Source organism: Triticum urartu, chromosome 4A, assembly GCF_056163025.1.
Source record: "Triticum urartu cultivar PI428250 chromosome 4A, HENAU_Tu73, whole genome shotgun sequence".
NCBI lineage: Eukaryota > Viridiplantae > Streptophyta > Magnoliopsida > Poales > Poaceae > Triticum > Triticum urartu.
The window spans coordinates 591,631,810-591,640,093 of record NC_141876.1 but is presented as its reverse complement, the minus strand read 5'-3'; the positions used below and the strand labels follow the sequence as shown (position 1 = coordinate 591,640,093).

Sequence of the window (8,284 nt, the reverse complement as noted above, 5' to 3'; positions counted from 1 at the left end):
GAAGGACCTTGGTGAAGCTGCCTATATATTAGGCATCAAGATCTATAGAGATAGATCAAGACGCCTCATAGGTCTTTCACAAAGCACATACCTTGATAAGATATTGAAGAAGTTCAATATGGATCAATCTAAGAAGGGGTTCTTGCCTGTGTTACAAGGTATGAAATTGAGCTCAGCTCAATGTCCGACCACGGCAGGAGATATAGAAGAGATGAGTGTCATCCCCTATGCCTCAGCCATAGGTTCTATTATGTATGCCATGCTGTGTACCAGACCTGATGTAAACCTTGCCGTAAGTTTGGTAGGAAGGTACCAAAGTAATCCCGGCAAGGAACACTGGACAGCGGTCAAGAATATCCTGAAGTACCTGAAAAGGACTAAGGAAATGTTTCTCGTTTATGGAGGTGACGAAGAGCTCGTCGTAAAGGGTTACGTCGACGCTAGCTTCAACACAGATCTGGATGACTCTAAGTCACAGACCGGATACGTGTATATTTTGAATGGTGGGGCAGTAAGCTGGTGCAGTTGCAAGCAGAGCGTCGTGGCGGGATCTACATGTGAAGCGGAGTACATGGCAGCCTCGGAGGCAGCACATGAAGCAATATGGGTGAAGGAGTTCATCACCGACCTAGGAGTCATACCCAATGTGTCGGGGCCGATCAAGCTCTACTGTGACAACACTGGAGCTATTGCTCTTGCCAAGGAGCCCAGGTTTCACAAGAAGACAAGGCACATCAAGCGTCGCTTCAACTCCATTCGTGAAAATGTTCAAGATGGAGACATAGATATTTGTAAAGTACATATGGACCTGAATGTAGCAGATCCGTTGACTAAACCTCTCCCTAGAGCAAAACATGATCAACACCAGAACTGCATGGGTGTTTGATTCATCACAATGTAACTAGAATATTGACTCTAGTGCAAGTGGGAGACTGTTGGAAATATGCCCTAGAGGCAATAATAAAATGGTTATTATTATATTTCTTTGTTCATGATAATTGTCTATTGTTCATGCTATAATTGTGTTATCCGGAAATCGTAATACATGTGTGAATAACAGACACCAACATGTCCCTACTAAGCCTCTAGTTGACTAGCTCGTTGATCAACAGATAGTCATGGTTTCCTGACTATGGACATTGAATGTCATTGATAACGAGATCACATCATTAGGAGAATGATGTGATGGACAAGACCCAATCCTAAACATAGCTTAAAGATCGTATAGTTCGTTTGCTAGAGTTTTTCCAATGTCAAGTATCTTTTCCTTAGACCATGAGATCGTGTAACTCCCGGATACCGTAGGAGTGCTTTGGGTATACCAAACGTCACAACGTAACTGGGTGACTATAAAGGTATACTACGGGTATCTCCGAAAGTGTCTGTTGGGTTGACACGGATCAAGACTGGGATTTGTCACTCCGTATGACGGCAAGGTATCACTGGGCCCACTCGGTAATGCATCATCATAATGAGCTCAAAGTAACCAAGTGTCTGGTCATGGGATCATGCATTATGGTACGAGTAAAGTGACTTGCCGGTAATGAGATTGAACGAGGTATTGGGATACCGACGATCGAATCTCGGGCAAGTAACATACCGATTGACAAAGGGAATTGTATACGGGGTTGTTTGAATCCTCGACGTCGTGGTTCATCCGATGAGATCATCGAGGAGTATGTGGGAGCCAACATGGGTATCCAGATCCCGCTGTTGGTTATTGACCGGAGAGCGATCTCGGTCATGTCTACATGTCTCCCGAACCCGTAGGGTCTACACACTTAAGGTTCGTTGACGCTAGGGTTGTAGGGATATGTATATGCAGTAACCCGAATGTTGTTCGGAGTCCCGGATGAGATCCCGAACGTCACGAGGAGTTCCGGAATGGTCCGGAGGTAAAGAATTATATATAGAAAGTGCTGTTTCGGCCATCGGGACAAGTTTCGGGGTCACCAATATTGTACCGGGACCACCGGAAGGGTCCCGGGGATCCACCGGGTGGGTCCACCTGCCCCGGGGGCCACATGGGCTGTAAGGGGGTGCGCCTTGGCCTACATGGGCCAAGGGAACCAGCCCCAAGGGGCCCATGCGCCTAGGGTTTCCAAAGGGGAGGAGTCCCACAAGTGGAAGGCACCCCTAGGTGCCTTGGGGGGGGAGGGAAACCTCCCTTGGCCGCCGCCCCCCTAGGAGATTGGATATCCTAGGGCCGGAGCCCCCCCTAGGCCCTCCTATATATAGTGGGGGAAGGAGGGCTTTTTCATCTATGCCTTTGGTTGCCTCCTTCTCCCTCTCCAACACCTCCTCCTCCTCCATAGCGCTTGGCGAAGCCCTGACGGAGTACTGCAGCTCCATCACCACCACGCCGTCGTGCTACTGCTGGAGCCATCTTCCTTAACCTCTCCTTCCCTCTTGCTGGATCAAGAAGAAGGAGACGTTACGCTGACCGTACGTGTGTTGAACGCAGAGGTACCGTCCGTTCGGTGCTAGGATCTCCGGTGATTTGGATCACGTCGTGTTCGACTACCTCATCCCCGTTCTTTGAACGCTTCCGCTCGCGATCTACAAAGGTATGTAGATGCATCCGATCACTCGTTGCTAGATGAACTCATAGATGGATCTTGGTGAAACCGTAGGAAAATTTTTGTTTTCTGCAACGTTCCCCAACACTTTCTCTAAGAACGTATTGAAACAGGGAGCTACAACGTGAGCTATTTATCTACAACATATTTGCAAAGACAATTTAGACTATGTTCATGATAATTAAGTTCATCTAATCAAATTATTTAATGAACTCCCACTCAGATAGACATCCCTCTAGTTATCTAAGTGATACATGATCCGAGTCAACTAGGCCGTGTCCGATCATCACGTGAGACGGACTAGTCATCATCGGTGAACATCTTCATGTTGATCGTATCTTCTATACGACTCATGTTCGACCTTTCGGTCTTCCGTGTTCCGAGGCCATGTCTATACATGCTAGGCTCGTCAAGTCAACCTAAGTGTATTGCGTGTGTAAATCTGGCTTACACCCGTTGTATTCGAACGTTAGAATCTATCACACCCGATCATCACGTGGTGCTTCGAAACAACGAACCTTCGCAATGGTGCACAGTTAGGGGGAACACTTTCTTGAAATTATTGCGAGGGATCATCTTATTTAAGCTACCATCTTTCTAAGCAAATAAGATGTAAAACATGATAAACATCACATGCAATCAAATAGTGACATGATATGGCCAATATCATTTTGCTCCTTTTGATCTCCATCTTCGGGGCGCCATGATCATCATCGTCACCGGCATGACACCATAATCTCCATCATCATGATCTCCATCATCGTGTCTTCATGAAGTCGTCTCGTCAACTATTACTTCTACTACTATGGCTAATGGTTTAGCAAGAAAGTAAAGTAATTACATGACGTTTAAGTTGACACGCAGGTCATAAATAAATTAAGACAACTCCTATGGCTCCTGCAGGTTGTCATACTCATCGACATGCAAGTCGTGATTCCTATTACAAGAACATGATCAATCTCATATATCACATATATCATTCATCACATCCTTTTGTCCATATCACATCACAAGGCATATGCTGCAAAAACAAGTTAGACGTCCTCTAATTATTCTTGCAAATTTTTACGTGGCTGCTATAGGTTTCTAGCAAGAACATTTCTTACCTACGCCAAAACCACAACGTGATATGCCAATTTCTATTTACCCTTCATAAGGACCCTTTTCATCGAATCCGATCTGACTAAAGTGGGAGAGACAGACACCCGCTAGCCACCTTATGCAACTAGTGCATGTCAGTCGGTGGAACCTGTCTCACGTAAGAGTACGTGTAAGGTCGATCTGGGCCGCTTCATCCCACGATGCCGCCGAATCAAGATAAGACTAGTAACGGCAAGTAAATTGACAAAATCGACGCCCACAACAACTTGTGTTCTACTCGTGCATAGAAACTACGCATAGACCTTGATCATGATGCCACTGTTGGGGATCGTAGCAGAAATTTAAAATTTTCTACGCATCACCAAGATCAATCTATGGAGTAATCTAGAAACGAGGGGAAGGGGAGTGCATCTACATACCCTTGTAGATCGCTAAGCGGAAGCGTTGCAAGAACGCGGATGAAGGAGTCGTACTCGCAGTGATTCAGATCGCGGTTGATTCTGATCTAAGCGCCGAACAACGGCGCCTCCGCGTTCAACACACGTGCAGTCCGGTGACGTCTCCCACGCCTTGATCCAGCAAGGGGAGAAGAAGAGGTTGGGGAAGATTCCATCCAGCAGCAGCACGACGGCGTGGTGGTGAAGGAGGAGCGTGGCAATCCTGCAGGGCTTCGCCAAGCACCACGGGAGAGGAGGAGGACTTTGGAGAGGTGGAGGGCAGCGCCAGAACTTGGGTGCAGCTGCCCTCCCACCCCCACATATATATAGGGGCAAGGTAGAGGGGGGCCGGCCCCCTCAGATCCAATCTGAGGAGGTGGCGGCGGCCAGGGGGGTTGCCTTGCCCCCCAAGGCAAGGAGGGCGCCCCCCTTTAGGGTTTCCCCAAACCCTAGGCGCATGGGCCCTAGGGGGGAGGCGCCTAGCCCACTAAGGGGCTGGTCCCTCTCCACACACAGCCTATAGGGCCCTCCGGGACAGGTGGACCCTCCCGGTGGACCCCCGGAACCCCTTCGGTGGTCCCGGTACAATACCGATAACCCCCCGAATTATTCCGGTGACCGTATGATGACTTCCCATATATAAATCTTTACCTCCGGACCATTCCGGAACTCCTCGTGACATCCGGGATCTCATCTGGGACTTCGAACAACATTCGGTAACCACGTACATCTATTCCCTATAACCCTAGTGTCATCGAACCTTAAGTGTGTAGACCCTACGGGCTCGGGAGTCATGCAGACATGGCCGAGACAACTCTCCGGTCAATAACCAACAGCAGGATCTGGATACCCATGTTGGCTCCCACATGCTCCACGATGATCTCATCGGATGAACCACGATGTCAAGGATTCAATCAATCCCGTATACAATTCCCTTTGTCTATCGGTACTATACTTGCCCGAGATTCGATCGTCGGTATCTCGATACCTTGTTCAATCTCGTTACCGGCAAGTCTCTTTACTCGTTCCGTAACACATCATCCCGTGATCAACTCCTTGGTCACATTGTGCACATTATGACGATGTCCTACCGAGTGGGCCCAGAGATACCTCTTCGTTACACGGAGTGACAAATCCCAGTCTCGATTCGCGCCAACCCAACAGACACTTTCGGAGATACCCGTAGTGCACCTTTATAGCCACCCAGTTATGTTGTGATGTTTGGCACACCCAAAGCACTCCTACGGTATTCGGGAGTTGCACAATCTCATGGTCTAAGGAAATGATACTTGACATTAGAAAAACTTTAGCATACGAACTACACGATCTTGTGCTAGGCTTAGGATTGGGTCTTGTCCATCACATCATTCTCCTAATGATGTGATCCCGTTATCAACGACATCCAATGTCCATGGTCAGGAAACCGTAACCATCTATTGATCAACGAGCTAGTCAACTAGAGGCTTACTAGGGACATGGTGTTGTCTATGTATCCACACATGTATCTGAGTTTCCTATCAATACAATTCTAGCATGGATAATAAACGATTGTCATGAACAATGAAATATAATATAATAATAACTAATTTATTATTGCCTCTAGGGTATATTTCCAACAGCGCAAGCAGTCGAGGTCGAGCGCCCTCGATTCAATTGATCCCCTTACCCAATTTCCCTAACCTAGCTCTGCTGAAGGCGGCCGGCCCTCTCCTGCCCCTCCATCGAGGTCCAGCTCTGGCGGCCAGGCCGGCCATCTCCAGCCTCTCCGTTGCCCCTCCGGTCGGCCCTCTCCCTCCCCTACCCTCACCCTCCGGCCCTCTCCTCCCGTCATCTATCCTCCACCCAGTTCTGCGCTCTGCCGTCTGCCTCTACGGCTCAAGCGCTCCGCAAGAAATATTTGAATACACCGATGACTTGAGTAGAGCTTTGCAAAAAAAGATCAAGATATTGTTAATGATATGGAGATTGTTGAGCTAACAAAGCTACACTTGCAATGATTGTGAGAAGATGAAGGATGGAATGTTTTTCTTTAGAATGTCACTTCTTTTTGTGTAAAGCACAAGATCAAAGTTGTTGACATGGAGGCTCCTTAGTATCCCGCTGGGAGACCAAAAAGTGGGTTCGTTAGTGGCACAGAGAATTACCATTGCTTCAAGGTTGAAATGTTTGTGGGTGTCATTGATAGGAAACTTCAAGAGTTGGATGCAAGATTTGATGAGGTAAACACTAAACTACTTACTTGCATGGCAGCATTCAGTCCACGTGATTCATTCGCTGCTTATGATAAAGATAAGTTGGTTAGGCTTGCCAGAAAGTTCTATGCTAAAGATTTCACAAATGATGAATTGTCAAGACTTCCATGGCAATTAAGCATGAACATTTCTCGTGTGCGTATGGATAAAAGGTTTAGCAATTTGAAGAATCTATGTGAGCTTTCAGTTCTTTTGAGACAAGAAAGAATGAACAATATCACATTGTTTACAAACTTCTTTAGTTGGTGCTCATTCTTCCGGTAGCCACTGCTAGTGTTGAGAGGGTATTTTCCTCAATGAAATACGTGAAGAATACGCTAAGAAATAAAATGGGTGATGAATATTGAACAATTGTTTGGTTACATTCATTGAGAGAGAATTTTTCAAACAAGCGAAAGATGAGGATGTCATCAACCTCTTCCAAAAAGGGGATCGTAAAGTTATATTGTAATTTCTTTGGTTGTTTGTAATCTTCATCAAATGTATGGTCATTGAGTCATTGATGTTGCCATCTTACTGTACATTTATCGTTCTATTATATTGCTTTGGCAAATTTACTCAGTACTAACAAATTCCTGGCTCCAAGGCTGCTGCGCTTGCGCCATAGGTCGCCGATGAAGCTTCTCCCTGTAGGTCCGGATCCTAACAGAAACCATCGGATCCTAACGAAACCAACCCAGCACCGGGGCTCACGCCGTCGTCGTGACGCTTCCGCCTATTAAAGGTGACCGCCGCCGCCGCCGCGTACAGCCCACTCCACTACGACAGGAAAGAAACGCAAGGGAAATGTCAACCAGCACGTTTGCAACCTCGGCCCGCGCGCTCCAGCACATCATTTCAACAGCCGGTGCCTCCCGCAGAGCGGCCACGAGCCCTAGCCGTCCGTCGTCTCTACGCTTCGCCGGCCGAGGAGGCGCGCCGCTGCAGGTCCCGAGCCTCCTTATTAGGTCATCCCGCTGCAAGCCGGACGTCTCAGCGGCGGTCGTCTACAGGGTGAAGCTGGTGACCCCGGGAGGGCGGGAATACGAGCTGGAGGCGCCGGACGACGCCTACATCCTCGACACGGCCGAGAGCGCCGGCATGGAGCTGCCGTGCGCGTGCCGCGCCGGGGCGTGCTACAAATGCGCCGGCAAGGTCGAGGCCGGCACGGTCCACCGGGCGGACGGGTCGCTCCTCCACGGCAGGCTGCAGGAGGAAGGCTACGTGCTCATCTGCGTGTCGTGCCCCAGGTCCGACTGCGTCATCCATACCCACAAGGAGGATGACCTTTGGTGAGAACCTCTGGCGATACTTGATTGCTGGGGCTTCCACATGACAGCCTCTGGCGATCGATTGTCAGCTCGATGCATGTTGGCATGTTGGTGCTTGAACCAGCAAAAATAATAAAAAGCTTTGCTGGGTGGCTTCCTCGCGAAGAAGGATAAAAGGCTGTGTTGTCTAGCTTCGTCGATCTTTGGTTAATAATATTGAAAAACAGCAAAGGCGTCGCGTTGTAGACGATGAACACATATGCAATGCAGGAAATGCAGTATAGATATGAAAGACACGTATGCAGGGATGAAGCCTTGTTGATCTACTATTCAATCTCACATGAATACATTTTTTCGGAAAATACCGTAAGAGTTTACCCCGTCATGTACATGCAGACGGTAAAAAGAAACAAGTATGGTATACGAAACAATTGCAGGGGTTTTATGGGGTCATTTTAACTTGGGATTGTGATTGGTTCAAGGGTGAGCGAGGGGCCCCACCCACCTGAAAATGGGTGTGGGGTGGGGGGGGGGGGGGGGGGATATGGAGAGAATTAGATTAGAGGAAGGGGTCCGTGAACATCCTGTAACTGATCCGTGCGTTTAGGAATTTCGTTGTAGCAGCGCCTAGTCTCCCCCGAAAGCTGTTACGTAAATCTACATAA

General features: G+C 48.2%; 1 pseudogene; it reads left to right on the top strand.

The window, feature by feature from the left end:
* The first annotated feature begins 7,155 nt into the window (after positions 1 to 7,155).
* LOC125554349 (ferredoxin, root R-B1 pseudogene) lies at positions 7,156 to 7,650 on the top strand (annotated as a pseudogene).
* Positions 7,651 to 8,284: the final 634 nt, after the last annotated feature.